This window comes from Tamandua tetradactyla, chromosome 5 (assembly GCF_023851605.1).
Source record: "Tamandua tetradactyla isolate mTamTet1 chromosome 5, mTamTet1.pri, whole genome shotgun sequence".
Classification (NCBI taxonomy): domain Eukaryota; kingdom Metazoa; phylum Chordata; class Mammalia; order Pilosa; family Myrmecophagidae; genus Tamandua; species Tamandua tetradactyla.
Genome location: NC_135331.1, coordinates 34064736 through 34091542, shown reverse-complemented (window position 1 = coordinate 34091542; position 26807 = coordinate 34064736). Strand labels below are relative to the sequence as shown.

The following is a 26807-nucleotide window of genomic DNA, read 5'->3' as shown; positions in this document are numbered from 1 at the left end:
ATATTATCTAACTAAGATATCAAACCACCTTATGAAATAGGTATCATTATTATCCCTAATAACAGATGAGGAAACTGAGGGTCAGAGAGGTTAAGCAAACAAAACCCTTTGATGATTTTCTAGCTGAAGCAGGTTCTCTCTGGCATTTTGGGTACTCTGAGCCATTCAGCCTAGCGTGCACGTTGCTTACTTGTTCAGCCTCTCTCTCTCATGTGACACACCCAATGCTAGACTATGAAGATGAAGGATATTCTCAAGGAACTCTCATTCTAATTGGGGAGAGATGCATAAGTATTATTATGCTTTTATTATAAGCATGTCATATGTAAGCATATCATGTATTGTAAGATGATAAGTATTAGTAAAGGTTGTAAGTGCCTAGTAAGGTTTTTTGTTGTTGTTGTTTTTTGTTTGGGTGCATGATCAAGGAATCAAACCCGGGTCTCCTGCATGAAAAGCAACCATTATACCACTGAACCACTCGTGCACCCCCCTAGTAAGTTTTTTTCTTTTTGTCTGTTTGTTTTTTGCATGTGCCGGTCCTGGGAATCGAACCCGAGTCTCTGATACGCAAGAACTCTGCCTGCTGAGCCACTGTGGCCCACCCACCTTTTTGAAACCTTAAAAAATACCCACCCACTAACACCTATGGCCAGTTGATTTTTGTCTAGGGAGTCAAGTCCATGCAATGATGAAAGAATAGTCTTCTATCAATGGTGCTAGAAAACTGGATATCCATATGCAAAAGAATAAATGTAGACCCCCCCCACCTCACACCATATATAAAAATTAACTAAAAATGAATCAAAAACTAAATATAGGAATCAGATGTATAAAACTCCTAAAAGAAAACATAGGGAAGCATCGTTAGGACCTTGTGTTAGGCAATAGTTTCTTAGACTTTACACCCAAAGCATGAGCAACAAAACAAAAAATAAGTAAATGACCTGCCAAGAGATGGAAACAGCCCAAATGTCCATCAACAGACGAATGACTAAACAAGCTGTGGTACATACATACAATGGAATATAATGCAGCTGTAAGACAGAATGAAGTTATGAAGTATGTAACAACATGGATGGATCTTAAGGACATGCTGAGTGAGATTAGCCAGAAACAAAAGGACAAATATTGTATGATCTCACTGATATGGATAACATTAATGAATGAACTTGGATAATTTCAATTGAGAACAGAGGTCATCAGGAGATAGAAATAGGGTAGATATTGAGTAATTGGAACTGAAGGGATATTGTGCAGCAGGGCTGATTGTAAAAATTCAGACATGGATAGCACAATACTACCTAATTGTAATACAATAATGATAGAATACTGAATGAAGCTGAATGTGAGAATGATAGAAGGAGGAGCCTGAGGGCACAAAGGAAATCAGAAGGAAAGATATATGATAAAGACTGAGATGTATAATCTAGAAATGCCTAGAGTGTATAATGATAGTGACTAAATGTACAAATTTAAAAATGTTTTGCATGAGAAAGAACAAAGGAATGTCAATAATGCTTTAGGGTGTTGAAAATAGGTGGTAATTAATACTTTAAAACTTTAGCTTATGAGTGAGACTAAAGCAAAAAATGTTTATTTGGTACAAAATTTATATTTTGACTAGTGCACTTTCTAATATAACTTATGTGGACAGCTTAATTGAACACCATAAGTACATGGAAACTTGAGTAGGGCATGAGACTTTGTAGGTTTGTCCAGAGTGATGCCTTGATAAATCCCAGAAAGATTTGAACATTGAATAAAAATGTATTTGCAAAGTCCCCTTGGGGGAATGGTGAGAAAGGGGGAAAATTCAACTTCCCCAAGTGGAGAATTTTTGATATTCTCACAATCAGTGGGGACAACCAAAGCAATAGGCTGAGCCCCCAATCTTGGGGTTTGTTCATATGAACTTAACCCTGCAAAGGATAGGCTAAACCTACTTAAAATTAGACCTGAGTCACCCCCAAGAGAACCTCTTTTGTTGCTCAGATGTGGCCCCTCTCTCCAGCCAACACAACAAGCAAACTCACTGCCCTCCCCCTGTCGACGTGGGACATGACTCCCAGGGGTATGGACCTTCCTGGCAACATAGGACAGAAATCCTAGAATGAGCTGAGACTCAGCATCAAGGGATTGAGAAAACCTTCTCGACTGCAAGGGAAAAGAGAGAAATGAAACAAAATAAAGTATCAATGGCTGAGAGATTCCAAACAGTATTAAATAGATATCACCTTTTTAGTTCAGGCATAACAGAGAGGCTGGAGGAAACTACCTGAAAATGTAGAGCTGTGTTCCAATAGCCATGTTTCTTGAAGATGATTGTATAATGATATAGCTTTTGCAAAGTGACTGTGTGATTGTGAAAATCTTCTTTTATCTACCTTATGGACAGATGAGTAAAACATATGAATTAAAAATAAATAAATAATAGGGGGAACAAATGTTAAAATAAATTTAGTAGACTGAAATGCTGGTGATCAATGAAAGGGAGGGGTAAGTGGTATGGTATGTATGAATTTTTTTTCTTGTTTTCTTTTTATTTTTCTGAATTGATGCAAATGTTCTAAGAAATGATCGTGATGATGAATATGCAACTATGTGATTAAAAAAGTTCATATTGTATGTTGATTGGTTTCATTAATAAAAATTAAAAAAAAATAAGTAAATGAAACATCAAAATTAAAAACTTTTGTACATTAAGAAATTTCATCATGAAATTAAAAAGAATGGGAGAAAATATTTGGAAACCACATATCCAATAAGGATATTAATGCTCAGAATATAAATAAGTCCTACAGTTAAATAACAGAAAGACAGACAACCAAATTTAAAATATGGACAAAAGACTCGAATAGACATTTTTCCAAAGAAGATAAAGAAAAGGCTAATAAGCACATGAAAAGATCCTCACCATCATTAGCCATTAGGGAAATGTAAATCAAAACTGTAATGAGATATCATTTCACACCCAGTAGAAAGGATACTGTTTAAGATATGGAAACTAAGAAGTTTTGGAGAGGAAGTAGAGAAATTGGAACCCTTGCACATACTAGTGCGAAGGTAAAATGGTGCAGTCACTTTGGAAAACAATTTGGCAGTTCCTCAGAAACTTAAGTATAGAATTACCATATGACACATGATCCCATTTCTACCTATATACTCCAAAAACTGAAAGCAGGGACTTGAACAGATATTTGCACATTGATGTTCATAGTGGCATTATTCATAATTGCCAAAAGATGGAAGCAACTTCCATCAGCTGATGAGTAGATAAACAAAATGGGGTGTATACACACAACAGAATATTATTCAGGTGTAAAAGGAATGAAGTATTGATACATGTGACAACATGGATGAACCCTGAAGACATCATGCTGAATGAAGTAAGCCAGGCACTATCGTATGCTGTCACTGATAGGAAACAATTGGAATAAATTCAAAGAGTCAGAAACTAGAATAATAGGTTACCAGGGATCAGGGTGGGGGTAAGGTTTGGGGAGTTAATGCTTAATTGGTACAGAGTTCCTTTTCCTGACAGAAAAAGTTTTGGTAATGGATGATGGTGATGATGACACAACATTGTGAATGCAATTAACATCAAATTATATTTGGATGTAATTAATAGGGGAAGTTTTATATTGTATATCTGTTATTAGAATAAAATTTAAAAAAAAAAACCACATAGGACTGTAGAAGGCAAACAGTGAGCCCTAATGTAAACTGTGGGCTATAATTAATAGTATAATAATGTTGTTTCATCAGTTGTAACAAAGATAACACAATAATGCAAGATGTTTGAATAACAGGGAAAACTGCATATGGGAACTGTATTTTCTGCATGATTTTTCTGTAAATTTACAACTTCCCTAATTAAAAAAAGTATATAAAAAGATTGAATAAACGTATTAAGAACTAGTTATTGTTAGGCTCAGTAAATGAATATAAATGTGTAGTTAATATGTTTAATGTGCTTAATAAATATAAATATATAACCTCTATCTTATCAGTTGCTGAGTAGAAATTTGCCTTTATAAATCCTTGGAAAGTTCAAGGTGGAAATAAGGAAGGAACGAAATCACAATATTTTGAAGTCTCTGATCTCGCAACATCAAATTCTGAAGTTCTTCCTGACCCCCTGTGCCCCCATCTTTGCATTCTCACAGAATTCTCTTCAGGCACTTTGCTCTTGGCATTTAATTCTTGCTCCCATGTATGTTTTATTCTTTTTGCTCCTTCACTCTTCCCTGGAACCTACAGTCTTGTTAGAGAGCAGAATCCATGCCTTTCATCCTTGTGTCCCCTGAAGTTTAATGGAAGAACATTAAATACCAGTTGCAGCACCAGTTGCTATGCAAGGGGCTCAAATCCTACATGCCAAGACGAATTGAACTTAAATGCTATGAATTTTGAAGAGTTTGTTCACCTCTCCCAATCATCATTTCCCGTGAGTGTTTAGACATTAGCTTTTTACACCCAAGCTTGAGTTTTTATCATAGGAGAGTAATTGAATCAAGTAAAAACAAGATTTTTAAGTGAATTATGTCTTGATATATGAGTAGTCTGCATTATGAATTAACTTAATCCTCAGCTCTTTCACCAAGAGGAAAGATTTATGTTGACATTTTCCCCCCACTTAGAAAAGCCGAACAAAACCTCAGCAGGCCTGTGTCTTTGGTATCCAGGGCAATTCTTTTTTTTTAAAATTAATTAATTTATTTTTAAACATAACATACAAACATGAGCATTCTTAACATATGAGCATTCCATTCTTGATATATAATAAATAACTCACAATATCACATAGTTTTATATTCATCACTATGATCATTTCTTAGAGCATTTACATCAATTCAGAAAAAGAAATAAGAAAAAAACTCATACATAACATACCCTAACCCTTCCATCTCATTAACTGCTAGTATTTCCATCTACCCAATATATTTTAGCCTTTCTTTCCCCTATCTTTTTTCTATACCCCTTACCATTCCCTTTCATTGGTCATTAGCATTTCAGTCTATTAAATTTATTTTAGCATTTGTTCCCCCTATTATTTATTTTTAATCCATATGTTTTACTTATCTGTCCATACCGTAGGTAAAAGGAGCATCAGACACAAGGTTTTCACAATCACACGGTCATGCTGCAAAAGCTTTATTATTATACAACCATCTTCAAGAAACATGGCTATCCAGGGCAATTCTTACCAGATTGTCACATGCTAGATAAAATGCTGTTTGCTCTTTTCCTTTTTGATGCTTGGGGTAAAGAGCATTAGTAAATGCTTAGTAAGGTTTCTGGGCAAGGGAAGCTGGAATAATATTGTCGGAAAGTTTGGGTTGAAGAGGAGGCTAAGTGAGTTCAAGGAAAGATTAATTTCTTTGCTGTAGAATGGCTTGGAGAAGTTTCTCAGTTTGTCCTAGGGGTTGGTGGTTAAAACATGTTCCATGTCAACCTGAACAATCTAAATTGCCTTCTTGAGAAGTGGAACAGTGTCTTTTTAACTCCTCTTGGAAAATCACCTACACTCCCCACACCATGGTCAGAAAGGAGCCTGGATTTGTAGAATATGTGAGAATCTGTACTTGTAGATTTGAAGAGCAGGATTCTCATTTTCGAGAGGCAGTAGCTAAGAGCCACACTAAGTTTTTGCTGCTTTTTTTTTTTTCCTTCTTTCTTTCAGAGATTGCTCTCTTAAGAGAGCCAGCTATTCAGAAAACTTAATCACAGGTTCTTCTTCCATTCAGATTTAATCTGGTCATTCAGAGGCCCTTTGCCCTCTGCTTCAGAGGCTAGCGATGCCTGACCCAGGCCACGCAAGGTCTTCCTCTTGGGCCTTCTAAGGGCTCAGGGTGGGCAGGAGCAAGTCGGGGGCTGGGGTGGGTGTTTCAAAATTAATCTTTGATTGTGAACTGTAAAGGAGACAAACCAGCAGGGATTTACTCTCCTTCATAATTCATCATTGCAGCCAGAAGCTGCTGATGGTTTCAGCCCCCAAAATCATAAAATTAACCAAAATGTAACAGAAATTTATTTCGCTAAGATTGTTCATTTTATGGACAATTGTTCCTTTTCAGATACTTGAATCGCTCACCCTCAACAATTACTGTTTTGTTGTTGATTTTTGTCTTGAGTTCTCTAACATATTCAACGGCAGAAGTAGAAGGACCTTAGAGAATTTTTCTTCACTTAAAGAAGCGACTATGTATCTCTCTTCATGCTTTACTTTCGCCAGACACTTAAAAAGAAGAAAAAGAGTAAGACTACGGTTTTTAGAAATCCTATCACTGCAAAAAGGATTAATTTAAGGTAGCAGTGGTTTTGATAGAAAAAAAATCTGAGGCCTTTTGCTTTTGTTTACTGTCTTGTACTTGCTTTATTAGCTGAGGGCATTAAGATATTTGAAGTAGTACAAATTTACATTTATTGATTTGGATTCAGAAACTTTTTTTTTCTAGGTTTCCTATTTTACTTAAAATCATATTTACTTTTCCCTTTGGCTGAGGATAAATAAATATAAAATCTGGGGGTTTTGAAAAAGCCATTTAATTTTTTTTTAAACACAGAACATTTTATGCCTGCAAGATACGGTGAATACAAATCCTTTGATAAAACTGGATCCCATTAGTCTTCAGTGTCTAGTTCATCCTGATTGTTTAAAGATACAAGAAATCACCCTGGCAATTTTAGTTTTACCCTTTCATATGGGATGTTGTTCTTTGATTCAGCTTCAGGCTTGAATCCTTTGTATGTGTACATCTAGTCCTGTGAGCTTTTCACCTGTTTCAGGAAATCATTTTGGGCAAACCTTATAGTCTGAGGGTTTGAGCACTTTGTAAACAGAGCTCATAAGAGAATTCTATCACAGAGAACTGGGGTGAGGACTTACAGATGTGCCCACCTGCCCAGGGACCTGAATTCCACTGTGGAAACCCACTAAAACCAACAAGTGGACTGGTCTTTTTTGGAAGAGAAGGGAGACCCAACACTTTCATATACATCAGGTCATTGTGTGGCAGCCAGTAACTGGTGAGGCATAAAGTCCAAACTTTTAACCTTTTTTTTTCTTTCTTGTCCTAGACCTTTATCGGTACAGCCAGTTAGCGGAAAGAACTTTGGGAATTGGTAGACTCAGGCTCTAGCAAGCTCGGTGTCCTTAGGCCAGTCTCTTAATGTCCTGAGGTCTCTTAATGTCCTCCAGAGTGAGGGAATGGGACTTGATTCTGTCCCTGGCTCTTCCCCCTGGAGTCCTGTAGGATTCCTAGGAGGCTAGAATACATCTGGGGCTGGAGATCTCAAGTGGGAAAGGGGCTGTTCGAAGTGTCTTAGAGGGAGACCAAGTCTATTGACTCTTACATCTTTCACCTGGAAAAATGAGGGCAGCTTCCACCTGAATTAAGGAGGGTCCTCAGATTCCCCTATTTAGATTCTGTGGGCCAGTGGTGGTCCTCTTGTCCATGTGATAGGTGTTACCCTGTTGAGAAAGGTTCATAAAGATTTAAAATTTTTTCTACTAAAAGATTTATCCATTTGGACTAAGAAGGTACTTAAAGCTGGTACTTTCCATTTTATCACTAATAGCTGTTTCTCTTTCCATAGCTGTGGGCTTTATCTGGCCATCTCTCAGGTATGCTGAAAGATTTGGCTAGCACTTTAAAGGCAAGTTCAGGAAATCCTATTTGGTGTGTTTCTTTTCCCTCTACACTCTGCCTTGTTGAACAGCACAAAACTATCAGTTTTTTTTGTTCCGCTGGGCAGCTGCTGCCAATCTGATGTTTTTCTGTCCCCTCCTTCCCCAAGAGGACCCCCGCCCATTCCCCCCCTTCAGCCCCCCACCCCCCTACCCCATTCTTGCTCTGTTCTGAAGGGAGCTGTACCTTTGTGGTTCTTCTGCAGCTGCTGGACTTTGATGGGGGACATGCCTGCTGCCTCTACACTTGCTTCCCTTAGCAACCGGTCCTTTGAAGATAACCTCTTGCTGTTTGCCTGTTGTCTCTCATGTTGGATTATAGATGAGAGATTTACCAGGCTGGGGGTAGGGTCCTGCTGTTAGCACATTTTTCTTAGGGTTCCCAGAGTCCCTTAGCTTGTGTTTTCTCTCTCCAAAAATTAGGTGTGGAGAGGCTCTGCATGTGTGAAGGGGATATTTGTGTTGAGTCAAACACGGCTTTATGTTTGTAGGATTGTTTAGTTATGAGCTGATTTGGAAATAGAGGATGCAGTGATTCCCTGTTAAAGCTATTTGATTTCCTTCATAATTTCATTATAATGTGATTAACACACGCAGGAGGCAGAGGCAACATTTGTTCTTTATCCTCCCAAAGTGTTTTTGTGTTGACACTACGCTTGCTCATTGATATAATCTGAGTGCTGGGAATTGCCGACCTATTTAAATCTCTGCACATTTTAACACTGTACTTTCCCCCAGAGCATCAAGTTTTCTTTTTATTTAAAGCAGCAGCAGAATCCCCTGAAGTGTGGCCCTTACCTGGTGGGGACAGCTCCTGATCTGTTGTGCACAGCTTGTATGTGGATTTCTGTTTAGCTCAGTGGACTTGCCTTGGACGAGGATGAAGAGTGGTAATGGTGAGGAAGTTGTGGGATAGCAAGTATTCTGAAAGAAACCTGGCTTAAACAAAAACATGATGCCATTTTTTTTTTACCTGAGTGGCAAAGGCCAAAATAAAATTAGCACTTATTTTAGTAAAATAAAGGTACAAGATCCTAGCCACTTTTCTGCACTGCTGGTGAGAAGTGGTGTTTGTAGCAGCATCTGCATCAAAAGAACTAAAAATATTCATTCCCCTTGACTCAGCAGTTTATTCCTCTAGGAATTTATCGTAAAAATAGAGATGCATATGAAGATTTAAGTGTCAGGATATTACTAACATGTTACTTGTAATAGGAAATTTCCAACAATGAGAATAGGTAAACAAAGGCTGGGTAAGTGACAGTTCTTTTTATATAGTAGAATACTGTGAAGGCATTAAAATCTGAGAATATTCAGTATCAAGTGGAAATGCTTATAAGTGTAAAAAGCAGAAATAGACCAATATTCATTCCTAATTTTGTTTAATTAAAAAATAAAAATTGTGTGGCATGCACAGAAAAAAAGACTGTAATGAGATTCTATTCTAAAATTGTTTCTCTGGATAATGACAATTTTAAGTGCTTTAATTTTCTTCATATCCGAAATTCAATGATCAGGTATTGCTTTTACAAGCTAAGAACACTTTTTAAAAAGTTGATGCCCTGCCCCTCAAAAAAGTGCTCTGAAAATACTTTCACTTAAAGCCAAGTATTTCTTGATATGTGAACCAAGAAAATGCCTTTGCTCTTTGTTTTTTTGTCGTTGTTAGAATGTGCTTGCAGGGTTTTTTTGTTGTTCTTTTTTTTTTTTTTTCAATTACTTCTGCCATCATTCTTTGTGTAAGAGAAATGGTTTTGCAGTTTTAAGAAATTGCGGCTTTATCCAAGGATGCTATATCCCTCAGTGGGAGCTTAATGTATCATCCCTTGGTAATACGCACTAGTAGCTGACTTCAAAATGACTTACTAATATGTCGGAGTTGTTGTTTAGACTGGTTGTATATGGGGAGTTAACACTCCCTTCTATTTTGGATCATTTAAATAGACAGAGGTGGGATTCCACATGGAAATTCACATGTGGAAATAGGGAACATGTAAGTGTCTAGAGAGAATTTTCTTCCATCTGCTACCACGTTATCAACTGGACAAATGACTCCCCTTCTTTATTATTTATCCCATAGAACAATAGTTATTACTTAGGCCCAGGTTTCTGGTGTAACATTAGGTTTGTTTATAGGGTGCCTCAATTTAAACACCATTTTCTGTTTATTTGTAGACCAGCATTTCTCAAACTCTTTGTTCTTAGAACCCGTTAACAATCTTCTGTTGTTGCTGTTACAGTTCACCCATTTAAAGCGTAAAATCTGTTGGTTTTTAGTATATTCATGAAGTTGTGTAACCACCACCACAGTACATTTTAGAACATTTTCATCATCCCCCGCAAAAATACCTAGTGCCCATTAGTAATCACTCCCCATTTCTCTCTATCCTGCCAGCCCTAGGTAACCATTAATTTCTTCTATATGGGTTTGCCTATCCTGGAAACTTCATATAGATGAAATCATGCAGTATGTCATCTTTTGTGAATATATTCTTTCACTTAGCATGTTTTCAAGGTTCGTTCGTGTTGTACTATATTTCAGTATTTAATTTCTTTTTATTGCCAAATGATATTCCATTGTATGGCTATTGTTTGTTCATTGTTTATTTGATGGACATTATGTTGTCACCACTTTTTTGCTATTCTGAATAATGCCACTATGAACATTTGTGCACAAGTGTTTGTATGGTCAGGTTTTCGTTTCTCTTGAATGTCTACCTAGGAAGAGAATTTTGGTTCATATGGTAACTGTTCAACATTTCGAGAAACTGCCAGACTGTTTCCCAAAGTGACTACCCCATTTCACATTCTTACCAGCAGTGTATGAGGTTCCTTGCTACTACTTGTTATTATCCATTTTTTGTGTATGAATATAGCCATCCTAGGGGGTGTAAAGCAGTTTTTCATTGTGGTTTTGCATTGCGTTTCCTTAATGACTAATGATGTTGAGTATCTTTTCAGGTGCTTCTTGGTCATTTGTGTATCTTTGGAGAAATGTCTGTTCAGATCATTTGTACATTTAAAAAATTAAGTTATTTAACTTTTTATTACTGAGTTGTAAGAGTCCTTTGCATTTTTTCCCCCATTTACACTCAATATAAAGGACCACAAAGAGATTGTCTTTCATTGTATGGGTTATATCTATTTAATTTAGATGGTAAAACTGAAAAAAAATTTACTACTTAATTTTAAAATTCAGTTAAATATAACAATAAACTTAATACATGTTAACACAGCATTTTTTATGAAAAATAATTGATTAGGAAAATGTTTAACGAGAAAAGTGGCATTGTTTTGTAAATCTCCTTAATGTCTGGCTTAATAAGAGGCAGTTGGATTCTCATTTTTTACTTCTGCACTCGGTCTGTTGTGATATGCTTTGATTGAAACATATAGAGAAAATCTGACTTTACGCATGTAGGTATTTGGAAGGTAGTAATATTTCACTAGCCTCTTCAGATAATTGTGGATGTTCTTTAATATTGTAACAAGAGGTAGCTTCCTAGAGGTTAGTTGCAATGTAGAATCTGAAGCCATATTGTTGAACTTTTTATACTCTCTTATATTTAAATCTATTGGTCTGTCCTGTATTTTGAGTGGCTCTTGTACAGATGATTTTATATTATCACGCATTGGTCATTTAGAAAATACTGATTCACTGAATCATGCAGCGCTTCTAAATGTTGACATAGTTAGTGAAGACAGTATAAAATATCACATTTGTTAATATTCCCACATATCTCAATAAAAAAATTATCGGGAGTGCTTCAAGCTCATTTTTACAAAATTCTAATTTTTACTCAAAAGTTCGAATTCTATCATTAGCAACAAAGATTGCCAGTTGTTTTCCTTGAAGTGACAGGCTAACTTCACTCATTTTTTATAAATGGCATATGTCCAAGAATGTGAACCATACTTTGTTGTTCTTTGAAATAAAAATGTGTCCCATGAAAAAAAGTAGCTGGTTTGGCTTGCAGCTTGCAACTGTACAAGTACTTTAGGTTGAGACAACCATCATATTTTGGTATATAGCAGAAAAGCCTTATGAATACTTCTCATTTTGTCATACAGAATATTAAAACTTGTGGACTCAAGGGTTGAGATTTAATAAAATTAGTGTTTATTGTGTCTTCAGGGACGTTCTTACGGAGTCGTTTTTGTTGTTGTTATTAATCCCCAGTATGTAGTGGTCAAGAGGACAGTTTGGTGCCACTGCCTTGATTCATGCTGAGGGACCAACAATTTTTCTCATCACTACTTTTGCACCATCAGTGCAAATGTCAGCACAATGAAAAAGGCAAATGAAATCTTAGGGTCCTTGCAGGGCCCCTGAAAATATTTCAGGGCCCACCTAGGAGCATACAGACTGTACTTTGAGAACTGCTAGACTAGACAGACTTAGTGGAAATTGGGGTAAAATTGTTTTGAAGGAGTGGCAGTATGAACGTGCATGGTGATAGCACAATGTATGTAATTTATATATTTTGTGTTTTATATACCCTGCAGTTGCCTCCATCGTTTAATATCATCCCAATCTTCAGCAACATACAGAATCACACAGCTATAATCATTGAGGTTCGTTTGAAAATGGAGTGCATTCCATTTTCTTCCTTTTCTGTGTTGTATTTTCTTCCATGGAAAGGGTCTATTTCATCACCCATTTTGCCAGGTGTAGTGTTTCCCTTACTTCATGTTTTGAACTTGAACGACAGTGGCCCTTTGGGGCCCCCTTCCGTATCTCTTGTTCCTCTGAACACTGTACTGTGAAGCCCTTGAAGGATGTCTAGTTCAGGCCCAGGCCAGTGGCTGGCAATGACTGATCCCTGTCATGAAATTCCTTGCTGAATGGCATGAGACTCAAACTTAGCAGTTCATGGAATTGTAAGGTGAGCCTGGTTTCCCAGCCAATTATGACTCGATCTAAAGCTGTAGCCGGGCCATTAATGTATTTTGGGCCTTGTCCTCTTTTATATCTTGCCAGACTCTGAGAGTCTGCTGTATAGCTACTGGCAACAGGCCTCTGCCAAAACAGTCTATGAATATATCATTTTACACCTCATTTTTCTTTGTTTTTCCCCTGTGATGGCACTTTGCCTGTGTTTCCCTCCCACATCTTTCCACCCACTTAAAAAAAAATCATTCATTTAGTTTATTCCTGCATCATGATATTTTAGACTTTTGGCTTTTGTATTTACTTATTGTGAAAGAGATGGCTGTAGAATAAACATGTTAATATCTTCTCATAGAGCCTTTCCTTTTCTTCCACAAGCTCCTACCCTGAGAGACCAAGGCAGATGGTCTCTCTGAAACACCTGTAACTCCACAGTATGAGAGTCCTGCTCAGAGCACTGCTCTGTGAGTGCTCTCACAGAATGCAGGGTTGATGACTGTGCCCTGGCAGGATGGACAGAGATGGTAGCAGACCTGGATGCAGATGGCTTCATGGATCCGCTTCCATCCCTGCTGCCCAGACCTCTTCCCTTGCTTTGATTAGACATGTTGCAATCTGACTGCCCTCCACTTGCTTCCCTTTCCTGCAGCATAATGAGTATTGAGCAAGCATGGGTATATTTGGCTTTATTTTCTCCAAGTGCTTTCTCCATGGGACCCTCCTGTGGGTTCCCAGCTGACTGCCGATTTGCACCACATAGCCAAGAAAAGCGAGCTGCCAGAATGCTCAGGGCCCCAAAACATTACCCTTTGTGGTAGTTTGGTTCTTACCAGGATGCCTTTATAAAACTTTTATGAAGATGTTGATGTACTTACATTGGAGGTTGGAAATTGCTGTTAACCTTGCTAAATCTTGTGTCCCCCAGGAATGTGGAACGCTAAGGAAATGCTTCTGGCCCTCCCTCCTCGATAGGCACTCCAGTGTAGCAGCTGCCTGTGCAGAAAGTTGAGCTGGATAGATGGATTAAGGAACATTAGCTAGGCCTTTGTTTAAAAATATTTAAAATATGTTTGAACCTCCCTTTATCAACAAAGAACAGTTCCTTTCAGCAGAGAGAATTTTTCATTTCCATGTTTTTTTGCAATTTTGTTTGATTGTTTTGTTTATCACTGACTTCAGAAAAGTGTTCCCATTCACATTTTGAGAACTAAATACAAAAGGCGTAACATAGTTATGTTCTGTTTTGCTTGAGGGAAAGAGCAGTTTACTTCTGAACATTTACAGAGAGACTCTTATCTGACTTGAGTTAATTTTTTCTGATGCTGAGTTTTGACGATTAAAAAATCATACATATTTGAGATTGTGTATATTTAAAATTTGTTTGGAATTAATATTGATGGAGATGTGTTAGTAAAAAGAATGAGGTTTGGAAATGACAAATGAAAAAGGTTCCTATGTCAGGTTCTGTTAGTAGTAGAACCAGAAGATGGATTAACCTGCTCAGAGTCTTTCACTATTGGGTATTTTGAGTTAAATTTCAGCATGTATGTAGCATTTTCCAAATTTATGATCCGGATTTTTTCTTGCCTTCCTCTGTGATTACAGTTTTGTATATTAATTTCTGATTAACTTCATATCTTCTTTGGGCATTTGCCTCAGGGTGTTAGAAACCTGAGCTATTTCTCTACATCCCTGCAAGAAGGGCCAGCATTTTGCAGAACTCCAGGGGCCCCCTTCATGTTGGAGAGTCAGGATTTACTAAAGGTGAATGAAGGGAACTGACCAGAGCTGGATGGTACGTGGTGCTGCATGCAGGTAGTAACAGGAAAGGGATGCTAGCTGAAGGTCCCTGCTTCTGGAGGTCAATTAGAAACATCCCAGCTATAACCCTTGATATTCTGTGTCCTTAAATCATTCACTCCAGGAGTATTTAACTTACTCTGGGTTATGGCTTTGCCATCCAGCCACTAACTCAGCCACAGCTTGACAGCTTCACTGGTTGTGACGAGACCACAACCAGTGAAAGATCAATGTGGAGAATTATTAGTTGCTTTAAAATCACTTGATGGCCAACCATGAAGTGTGGGAAAGGAGTGTGCTTGTGTTTCCCTTTTTATTTTTGTTTCCTTTTTTTTAATTGTGAAAAATAACATATATACAAAAAAGAAATAAATTTCAAAGCACACCACAACAGTTATTTATAGAACAGATTTCAGAATTTGGTATGGGTTACAGTTCCACAATTTTAGGTTTTTCCTTCTAGCCAAGACACTGGAGACTAAAAGAAATATCAGTATAATGAGTCAACAGTCATAAATCCTATCTTTTCCTATCTTCTTAAATCCTTCTTAAATGTCTTCTCTGTTATAACTCCATCTTCTACTTTGATCTTTCTTGCCCTCTTTGGGAATATTTGGGCTATGCTCATTCTAATTTTTTCATGTTGGAAAGGGCTGTTGATAATATGGGATGGGGGATGGAAGTAGTTGATGTTCTGGAGAGGCTGGCCCCTTAGGTTTTAGGACTTATTTGGTCTAGGAACCCATCTGGCGGTTGTAGGTTTCTGGAAAGTGATCATAGTGCATCTCCTTTATAGAATCTCAGATAGAGCCCTAGGTGTACTTTAGGGTTGGCAGGAATGGTTTTGATTGGAATTTGGCAAATCATGGTAGATAGCACTATCTACCATCCAGAACAGAGCCTGGCATCCAGCTAACTTTATGTGTTATTTTATTATTATTTAGTCATTCTTAACACATTTTCATGATTCCTGCCACATCTGTGTGCCACCTTTGTTATTTAATAGTTTTCTTTTAAAGTGACTACATTTTAAAAAAATCAAAATAATTTTATTGATTCTTAGATATTTTTCTTTTTCAAATTTATCATCTCTGAAATTGGAATGTCTTAGGATTGATCGCATGTCTTGTCTTTTTTCTTTTCTACTAAAAAATTTTACAATCATTGATACTTTAGATTTGGTAGAAAACAGTATTTTTTAAAAGGAAATGTTATCAATAATTTGTGCTATTTATCTTTTTGTAATTCACATTGAAACAAATGTCTATTTTTAAAAAGCACACCTAAGTACACCTAGAACCCTCTGTGTATGGCTCTGACTTGTGGACTGTATTTTGGAAACACCAAGTATCTGATTGGTTTTTAGATTTTTTTTTTGAGGGCAGCTTTGGGGCCACTACCAGGAGCAGGGAGGCCAAAGGAGCTGCCTCAGTGCCGTCACTTAGCACAGCTCTACTTTTGCCTGTCTCATGCATTGGTATGGTATTTAAGGTTGAGTTTATAGAAGAGACTTCACTACTAAACACAGGAGGGGCAGGAGAGGGTTGCTGAGGATTCCCTCCATCCCCATTACAGGAAGAGCAAAAGGGCACACCTGACCAGCCGGGAGGTAGCTGTGTCCAGAACGTGAGTGTAGGAGTCCTGCAGAGATGGCTAGAGATAGGATATCTGACCTGGCAGTTGTCACCTTCAAGGAGGAGAGTGTATTCTTTTTTTTTTTTTTTGTCTGATTTTTTATTTAATATTTTTTATTGATTTAAAAAATTTTTTATTAATTAAAAAAAATTACAAGAAACAAACATTCCCAGCACATACACTCAGCAATTCACAATATCATCACATAGTTGCATATTCATCATCATGATCATTTCTCAGAACATTAGCATCAATTCAGAAAAAGAAATAAAAAGACAACAGAAAAATATAACAAACAGAAAAAAAAAAATTTTACAGGCCATACCCCTTACTGATCCCTTTCATTGATCACTAGCATTTTCAAACTAAATCTTTTTTAACATTTCTTCCCCCTATTATTTATTTTTATTCCATATGTTCCTCTCATCTGTTGACAAGGTAGATAAAAGGAGCATCAGACCCAAGGTTTTCACAATCACACAGTCACATTGTGAAAGCTATATCATTATACAATCATCATCAAGAAACATGGCTACTGGAACACAGCTCTACATTTTCAGGCAGTTCCCTCCAGCCTCTCCATTACATCTTGGATAACAAGGTGATATCTACTTAACGCAGAACAATAACCTCCAGGATAACCTCTCAACTCTGTTTGGAATCTCTCAGCCATTGACACTTTGTCTCATTTCACTCTTCCCCCTTTTGGTCGAGAAGGTTTTCTCAATCCCTTGATGCTGGGTCTCAGCTCATTCTAGAGTTTTTCTCAATCCCTTGATGCTGACTCTCAGCTCATTCTGGGATTTCTGTCCCATGCTGCCAGGGAAGATCCACACCCCTGGTAGTCATGTCCCACGTAGACAGGGGGAGGGTAGTGAGTCTGCTTGCTGTGTTGGCTGGAGAGAGAGGCCACATCTGAGAAACAATAGAGGTTCTCTTGGGGGTGACTCTTAGGCTTAATTTTAAGTAGGCTTGACCTATCCCCTGTGGGGTTAAGTTTCATATGAACAAACCCCAAGACTTGGGGCTCAGCCTATAGCTTTGGTTGTCCACACTGCTTGTGAGAATATCAAGAATTCAACTTGGGGAAGTTGAGTTTTCCCCCGTTCTCCCCGAAGGAGACTTTGCAAATACTTTTCCACTTGCTGATCACATCACTCTGGGATTCATCAGGGTATCACCTGGACAAACCAACAAAATCTCATGTCCTATACAAAGTTCCATGTGCTTAAGTGTTCAATCAACTATCTACATAAGTTATATTATGAGATGCACTAGTCAGAGTATAGATTTGTACCAAATAAACATTTTTTTGCTTTAGTCTCACACATTAGTTGAAATTTTAAAATATTAGGTACCATCTATTTTCAGCACACTGCAGTAATAACATTCTTTTGTTCTTCCTCACGCAAAAACATTTTTTAAATTTGTACATTTAGTCACTGTCATACACTCTAGGCACTCCTCGATTACACCATCTCAATCTTTATCGTCTATCTTTCTTTGTGATTTCATTTATGCCCCAGCCCTCCTCCCTCTATCGTTCTCATATGCAGCTTCATTCAGTGTTTTAACATAATTGTATTACAGTTAGGTAATATTGTGCTGTCCATTTCTGAGTTTTTATATTCAGTCCTGTTGCACAATCTGTATCCCTTCAGCTCCAATTACCCAATATCTTACCCTGTTTCTATCTCCTGATGGTCTCTGTTACCAAGGAAATATTCCAAGTTTATTCACTAATGTCAGTTCATATCAGTGAGACCATGCAGTATTTGTCCTTTTGTTTCTGGCCAGTCACACTCAGCATAATGTCCTTAAGGTCCATTCATGTTGTTACATACTTCATAACTTTATTCTGTCTTACAGCTGCATAATATTCCATCTTATGTAAATGTCACAGTTTGTTTAGCCAACTGTCTGTTGATGGACATTTTGGCTGTTTCCATCTCTTGGTAATTGTTAATAATGCTGCTATAAACATTGGTGTGTAAATGTCCATTTGTGTCCTTGGCCTCGTGTCCTTTGAGTGAAGACAGCATATAGATGGGTCCTGTTTTTTAGTCCATCCTGCCAGACTATGTCTTTTGATTGGAGAGTTTAATCCATTAACATTCAGTGTTATTACTGCATGGGTAGTACTTTCTTCTACTATTTTGCCTTCTGGATTTTATATGTCATATCTAATTTTCCTTCTTTTTACCTTTACTCATAGTCTTCCTTTCTACACTTTTCTCCACACCTTTCTCTTCTGTCTTCGTATCTGTCTCTAGTGTTCCCTTTAGTATTTCTTGCAGAGGTGATCTCTTGGTCACAAATTCTCAGTGATTTTTTGTCTGAAAATGTTTTAATTTCTCCCTCATTTTTGAAGGACAATTTTGTTGGATATAGAATTCTTGGTTGGCAGCTTTTCTCTTTTAATAATTTAAATATATTATCTCACTGTCTTCTCGCCTCCATGGTTTCTCCTGAGAGATCTGCGCATAGTCTTATTGGGCTTCCCTTGTAGGTGATGGATTGCTTTTCTCTTGCTGGTTTCAAGATCCTCTCTTTCTCTTTGACCTCTGACATTCTGATTATTAAATGTCTTGGAGTATGTCTATTTGAATCTATTCTCTTTGGGGTACGCTCCACTTATTGGATCTGTGATTTTAAGTCTTTCATAAGAGTTGGGAAATTTTCAGTGATAATTTTCTCCATTAGTTTTTCTCCTCCTTTTCCCTTCTCTTCTCCTTCTGGGACACCCACAACACGTATATTCATGTGCTTCATATTGTCTTTCAGTTCCCTGACTCCCTGCTCATATTTTTCCATTTTTTTTCTCTATAGTTTCTGTTTCTTATCGAATTTCAGATGTTCCATCCTCCAGTTCAGAAATTCTATGTTCTGTCTCTCGAAATCTACCATTGTAGGTTTCCATTGTTTTTTTTCATCTCTTCTACTGTGTCTTTCATTCCCATAAGTTCTGTGATTTGTTTTTTCCGACTTTCAGTTTCTTCTTTTTATTCTTTCCTTGCCTTCTTTATATCCTCCCTCAATTCATTGATTTGGTTTTTGATGAGGTTTTCCATGTCTGTTCGTACATTCTGAATTAATTGTTTCAGCTCCTGTATATCTTTGAATTGTTGGTTTGTTCCTTTGACTGGGCCATATCTTCAATTTTCCTAGTGTGATTTGTTATTTTTTACTGGCATCTAGGCATTTAGTTACCTTAATTAGTTTATTCTGGAGATTGCTTTCACTTTTTTTATCTAGGGTTTTCTTGCTGGATGAATTTGTTGTCTATCTGTTCTTTGCCATTCCGTTCAGCTTTATCTGGACCTTTAGTTTAAGTTTTGTTTAACAGAGGAGAATTTTTCAGCTCTTGTTTTCTTGTTTCTTGCCCTGCTTGTGTGGTGCCTTTCCCCCACACACACTTAGGAAGGTCTACTTAGATATTATAGACCCCAGCAGATTTTCCCAGACCAAACTGGCCTCCTATCAGGAGGAAAGAGTCACCTGCGTTGGTTTTCCCTGAGGGTGAGACCCAGCAGGTTGAAAGACATTCCTGTGAAGTCTCTAAACTCTGTTTTTCTTATCCTGCCCAGTATGTGGCACCTGTCTGACTGCAGGTCCCACCAGCATAAGACGATCCAGTACCTTTAACTTTGGCAGATTCTTTCTGCTGGGGGCATGGTGGAGACAGAGGAGAGGTTGTAGGCTGGTTTTAATGGCTTCAAATTACCAAGCCCTGGTGTCTGAATTCCTTGATGGAGGCATTCCACCTGGGTGGGGCTTCCTCCCCTGGGGAAGGCACAAGCTCCAGATAAGCCCCCCAAAGAGCTCACTTCTGCCTATGCCTGGGGCAGTTGCAGCCTGAAAAGTTCTGCCCCTGTATCCAGAGGCAGTCAAGCCTTTGTAGATACATAGCCACAAAAACCTCTGTTTCCTTCTTTTTTTTCCCCCCCTTTTTCTGTCAGTCCTGCCTCCTTGGCGCTGGGGCAAAAATGAGCAACCTCTGCTTTGATCAGGTTCGCCTAAGCTGGGGGCCTATTTTTAGTAGTCAGAATTTGTTAATTAGTTCCACAATTGGCGTTTGATTGTGCCCAGTCCTTGCTGCTGGTAAAGTCCTTTCCTTTCCCTTCTGGGAAGTGGCCTGTAGGGGAGGGGTGCTGGCCGCCGCAGCTTTGGGAACTCACGGTTCTGGGGGGTGCTCGCAGCCGGTCCAGCTGGTCCAGACTGGGATATGCTGTGTGTCTGGTCACTATCGTGGCTCTGGGAGCTGTTCTGTACTGTTTCTGGTTATTTAGTAGTTTTTCTGGAGGATGAACTAAAATGCTCACGTTGTTAAGCCACCATCTTGACCCGGCGAGAGTGTATTCTTTACAGACTGCTTTCTAGGATGGAAGTGGGCTAGTAAAGTGAAGTGTGGGACCTGCCCCGAAATAGGGACTGGATAGGCTTGCAGAATAGATAAGGTGGGGAAGGAGTGATGGATCATTCTTGCTCGTTCTTACAGATCTTCCTGTTAGATGGATCATAGGTATCTGATGGCATTTTTAGATTTTCTGAGCTGCCCTCATTTCCATTACCTTGATTTATTAGCAAAATATTCTTGTATTAGTTGAAACCCTGAGCTTCCTGGAAACAAAGGGACCTCCTGACCCTTCTTCCCTTCTCTTTTCCAAGTCCAGTCGAGTATTTTCTTTGAGACCAAGAGTGGAGTAGGAAATAGTCTGAAGACTTTGGAATTGGACTGGGTCAATTATGGTGGAAAAATAAGGCCTAATAGCCATGACCCCTTTCCACCTCCAACTGTCTTTAATTCTAGAGGTCTTAGCGGCTAACTGGAGTCCAGGGGAACCAGGAACCTCATCTGGCCACTCTCCCCTCCCAGCACACTCCATTTGTTAAGAAGGTGGGTTTGCATCAGGTCTATAGACGGTAACATGTATGTTGTGTAGAATGCAGGTCTTTTTGTTCAGGAGTGCCTGCATTTGGAAGTAGAATTATCAGGCAGTGTAAATTCACGTGGAGAATCTTTGGGGTTGATTGCAACCCTAAACTTTATGATTTGGAGTCAGGATAATGCTTTCCAAAACCTGTCTTAGTCTAGGGCTTTTACAGTTCTGAGGCTTTCCTGGGGTGGCCATTGGTTACCAGAGATAAGACTCAAAGTTACAAGATTCCGACCTGAGGGTTATCATTTCCAGTCACTCTACATTTGGATCCATGGTGTGACTCTTCACTGTGTCACTCACAGTACCTGTCACAATGCTTGTTACCCAGAGTGGGCTCAGTAAATTACTGAGTGAATATATAAACTTACAAATTGCTTTCCAATTAGGTAACAAAGCTTGGTTTTTCTGAGTCCTTGCTCTTTACACTGATGCTAGTGAGGTTTCACCTGAAACTGTTACAGTGTTCAGAAGCAGGAAATAAATTTCTGTTGGGCTCAAGTTTGTGATATGGAAGGGGGATCAACAAAGGATGCTTTGAAAAGCAAGTGGCTCTTCTGTCCAGTTCTTAAATAAGAACTAAGGCTACAGTTCAGTGGATGAGGTTTGTCTTTGTTGAAGCAGTAACCAGTTAGTCCATCAACAACTATTTGAGAACCTGCTGGGCAGACAGTAAGTCATTGATCAGTACATTTGGAGATCAATATAACAATTCTTTTTACCATTCCTCCCTCCAATGATTAAAAAGAATCAATTTTAGTTGAGTCCCCCCACCCTTAGGGAAAAGGAAGTTGTATAACAACATAGTGATTGAGAGCATCCGCTCAGGGATCTGAGTACCTGGGTTTGAAAATTGGTCCACTCTGACTGTGTGCATTTTTTGAGCAAGTGCAGGCCCCTCCTCATGGTGCAGGGGCGGCAGTCTCTCTCCTGCCCACTTCATGAGGAGGGGCAGGTGTGACCTGCATTGTGAGCTGTAAAGCACTACACACCCTGACATGGTTGCCGTTGGCAGAGGGAGAGAGGGTGTATGGGTGGCCCTCATGGGGTGTAGAGGACACAAGAAGCCTCAGCCTTCCCACTTGTGACAGGGCTTGCTTGGTTGTCCTGCCCTCCTCAATACCGTTTCACCCTGTTTCCTTCCTTAGACATATTTCCCAATTTGGCTTCTCTCTTGGATCAAGGTAAACACGTTACTGTCTGTTGAGCACCACATGAATTGCATCTGGTACATTTAGTCCTTCCATTTTGTAGCAAGCACCAAATGCTACTCTTAGGGCTTGGGAAATAGGCACCAGATTCATTCCCAAGAAGAATGTAGTCATACGGGGATAGGGAGAGGTGAAGCCCTTGAGGGAGCCAATACTGGTACAGAATTTCCACTGATCACTAGTGCATGTGAAAGTTAGCTTTTCTACTTTTTTACAGTCTCCCACCCTTCCAAGGAGAGTGCTGATAAGCTTCTCCAATTTGTCTTGCAAATACTTGGGTTAGAATTGTGGTTTGGCTGAAAAGGTAGAGCTCAGAAACAAGAAAGTACAGGCCACTTTTCTTGGAGGAAGAAGAAAGCTCAGCTTTACAGCTGCTTCTGGCCCAGCAGCTCCATGGATCCTGGCTCCCCAGATGGGTAGTAGCCAGGCAGGTCAGTGAACATGTCGTCCCCTTTCTGCCTCACCTATTAGATGCCACTTCCTTTCCCCCTCTCCTAGTGGAATAGTGCACTTCAGAATGGAGATCAATCTCTGCTCTTGCTTTCAAATTAGATTATGCACTTCCATGGCTAAGAAGTTACCCAGTCACCAAGGTGCATGTTTGCATTTAAAAGTAATGCTATCTTATTACTGTAATGACACAAGGAAAACCATATGCAAATACCATGTTTGTAAGTAGAATTTTGGCAAATAGTGGCCGTTTCACATGATTCTTCCCAATATTTTTGAGAATCTGAGTTATGATTTGTCATGGAGCCACAGTCAGTCAGAAGGTGGGAAATCTAATTTGAGAATCATCCAGGAAGCGTATTAAAAAGTTTGATCCTAGGCTGAGAGATTCTGGTTGGGAGTGTGGGTGTAGATGAACTGTGCATTTTTTGTTTGTTTTGCTTTGAGTTAACTTGTTACATAGAGTGAAATGTGTAAGTCTTACATATACCATTCCATGATTTTTGATAGGTGCAGCTCCTTGTGTTACCCAACATCTATCAAGATAGAGAACAACATGACCATTAGCCTAGAAAGCCTGCTTGTGCCCTTCACAGTCAATCCTCACCGGTCTATGCACTTTTTTTTTTTTTAATGATCATTGCATTCTACATATATAATCAGTAATTCATAATATCATCACATAGTTGCATATTCATCATCATGATCATTTCTTAGGACATTTGCATCAATTTAGAAAAAGAGATAAAAAGACAACAGATAAAAATTCATACATACCATACCCCTTGCCCCTCCCTTTCGTTGATCACTAGCATTTCAATCTAAATTTATTTTAACATTTGTTCCCCCTATTATTTATTTTTATTCCATATGTTTTACTCGTCTGTTGATGAGGTAGATAAAAGGAGCATCAGACACAAGGTTTTCACAATCACACATCACATTGTGAAAACTTTATACAATCATCTTCAAGAGACATGGCTACTGGAACACAGCTCTACATTTTCAGGCAGTTCCTTCCAGCCTCTCCATTACATCTTGGATAACAAGGTGATATTTATTTAGTGCATAAGAATAACCTCCAGGACGACCTCTTGACTCTGTTTGGAATCTCTCATCCATTGACACTTTATTTTATCTCATTTCACTCTTCCCCCTTTTGGTCAAGAAGATTTTCTCAGCTTCTGATGCTGAGTCTCAGCTCATTGTAGAATTTCTCTCCCACGTTGCCAGGAAGGTCCATACCCCTGGGAGTCATGTCCCACATAGAGATGGGGAGGGCAGTGAGTTTACTTGTTGTGTTGGCTGGAGAGAGAGGCCACATTTGAGTAACAAAAGAGTTTCTCTTGGGGGTGACTCTTAGGCCTTATTTTAAGTAGGCTTGACCTATCCTTTGTGGGGTTAAGTTTCATATGAACAAACCCCAAGATTGGAGGCTCAGCCTATTGCTTTAGTTGTCCCTACTGCTTGTGAGAATATCAACAATTCAACTTGGGGAAGTTGAATTTTCCCCCTCTCTCACCATTCCCTGAAGCATCTTTGCAAATACTTTTTTATTCACTGTTCAAGTCATTCTGGGATTTATTGGGGCATCAGTCTGAACAAACCTACAAAATCTCATGCCCTACTCAAGGTTCCATGTACTTATGGTGTTCAATTAAGCTGTCTACATAAGTTATATTAGGAAATGCACTTGTCAAATATAAATTTTGTACCAAATAAACATTTTTTCTTTAGTCTCACACATAAGTTAAAATTTTAAAATATTAACTGCCATCTATTTTCAACACCCTGCAGTAATGACATTTCTATGTTCTTCCTCATGCAAAAACATTTTTTAAATTCGGACAGTGCATTTTTAACAGTGCCTCCAGGGCTTCTTATTGATGGTGGCTACAGTCAGAGAACCATTAATTAATGACAGAATAGCATGGAAGTTTGATCTAGAAAGGAGGGTTTGGAACTGGGCTTGCCATCTTGAATTCAGGGTTTTCGAATTCTGTAGATCTCAGGCGATAGGGACTCTATCTATCTATCTATCTATCTATCTATCTATCTATCTAAAGAGAGACAGCATATATATGACAAGAATATATGACGTATGACAAATCTTTATGAAAATGTATTCTTCAGTAATACGTTAGCATACCACAGTATATACATATAAATATGTACACTCTGACACACTTTGCAGATCACCACCATAAGTTTATCCAATATATTAAAACTAAAATGGAGGGGGGGAAATAACAGGGGTGGAAAACTAAGGACAAAATTTCCATGTTTTATCTGATAAGAAATGGCAAATTTCTCAGAATTTCCCTGGGAAAAACTTTGACCGCAGAATTTTTGAAATAAAAGACACCCTCTTCCTCCCCCAAAAAAGAAGACTCCAAATGATGTAGTTACAATAAATCCTTCTCAGAATATATATATATATATATACTTTTTTTAAAAAAAGATATTTTGGCAACTTGGATGAAAGGAAATTGCAGTATGTTCACCTTTGGGCCCACCTTGCTGTCCCCTTCCTAAATCTGGACATAGAGGCTTCATTGTGTAATAGTTTGTCATTTAACTCGCATTTTCTCATATAATCCAGAGCTGGTGATTGACACCCTCCTCCCCGAGTTGGAATTATGCACATACAATAGTTCAGCTGCTTAGAAGTGTCACAATGTGGTAGGTGTTCAGAGGTGGGAAGAGTGATGGTGAGCTGGAGGGGTCTCATAGAGGCACTGGGGCTGGAGCCGGACCGTGGAGCAGTGGGGGTCAGGACCTCCAAGCAACTTAGATGAATTTATGATGGCACTTTGCTTTTAAAGTAGCATTTGATACTCTTTAGAGTTCTTTATCTTCCCTTTCTCACAATTCTGAATTAGATGGGGCAGATAATTAAATCCTGTTTATGGTTGAAGAGTTGAGGTCCAGAGAGAAAAAGTGGTTTGCCCAAGAAACACAAAGAAATTAGTGGCAGAGCCCGAACTCAGCCTGAGCGTCTGACCCTGGATATTTCAAATTTCCCATATCACCTGACCACCTGCTGGTCTCTGACCCCCAAAACACCTTCATTGCTGGAGTCCTGCTGTTTCTTGTTTTGTTCTGCACTGCATGGTGCTATTCAAAACAAAATCTTTTTAAAACAACATTTCTTGTAACCAGTAGCATCAAACGCATTTCTTTATCCTCTAGATCTGAGCTTGTCCTTTTGTTTGATGCTTTGAAGATAACTTGAGGGGAATTTGAGTATGTTTGGACTTCTCTTTTCTTTCTTGAGATTGTAGGAAAAGAGTATAGATTCAGGGTTTAAAGTTAATACAGTCTTTAATATTAGCCAGATGTGGTTATTTAAATTTAAATTGATCAAATGGAAGTAACACTGAGCATTCAGTTCCCTAGTTGTCCTTGCCACATTTCAAGAACACAGTAGTCACATGTGGCTTCTATATTGCCAGTGAGTGCAAAATATAAAACATCACTGTAGAAAGTTCTCCTGGACAGTTACTTCTCTGTAACCTTTAACCTCGAACATCTTCATAACCCAGAGGTTATAGGGTACACTTGGGGTATACAGAGGCCCAATGAAGCCGTCTGTTGGACTGACATCTGTTTCAGGCCACATTCTAATATTCCCTGGCTTATCTCCCCAAAAGTCCTGACCAATCACTTGTTTTTCACAGAGAGGGAAATCTCTGATTTTAGCCGTTACACTGATTTTTGTGGAGGGGCTTCTGGAATGGTGCAGCATGCCATGGTAGGATCTAGAACCCGTATATATCACTTGTTCCTTATTGTGTGTGGAGTGCTAGTTATGGCATCAGTGGTGCATGTTTACACGCCCAGGTATGTCAGATCAATGGGTAAGTGTGAAGATATGCTGATGTCAGGGGAAGCACAGTTGAGGGAGGGTAGCTGTAGTCAGAAAAGCTCGTGTACCAAGGAATGACTCACCACCTGGGTACTTCTGCTGCCCTCAAGAATACTCTCTGTTAGGGATGTTGGTCTCTGACTGTGTACATTCTTTGAGGTTATAAAAATACCCTGAATGTGGAGTTACAGGTATGGCTCTTGGTTCAAGTAACTCGTTTTTCTGTTCAGTGGCTTATATCCGTGTCCTTTTGGAAGGGCAGAGGAAAGAGGATTAAAAGAGAGTTATTGTATGTTTTAATGTGTAGAGCTGACGTCCCAGG

At 38.7% G+C, this 26807-nt stretch overlaps 1 protein-coding gene across 3 annotated transcripts in view; it reads left to right on the top strand.

The window, feature by feature from the left end:
- ZNRF3 (zinc and ring finger 3) overlaps window positions 1-26807 on the top strand; it is a 158682-nt gene that overhangs the window by 43625 nt on the left and 88250 nt on the right. The window contains exon 1 of one of the 3 annotated variants that reach the window (XM_077160655.1): window positions 20221-22140. The exons of the other annotated variants lie outside the window; for them this stretch is intronic. The gene's annotated coding sequence lies outside the window, so the exon portion shown is untranslated. Of the gene's footprint in view, window positions 1-20220; window positions 22141-26807 lie in introns of those variants that run through there. 3 annotated transcript variants of the gene reach the window in all.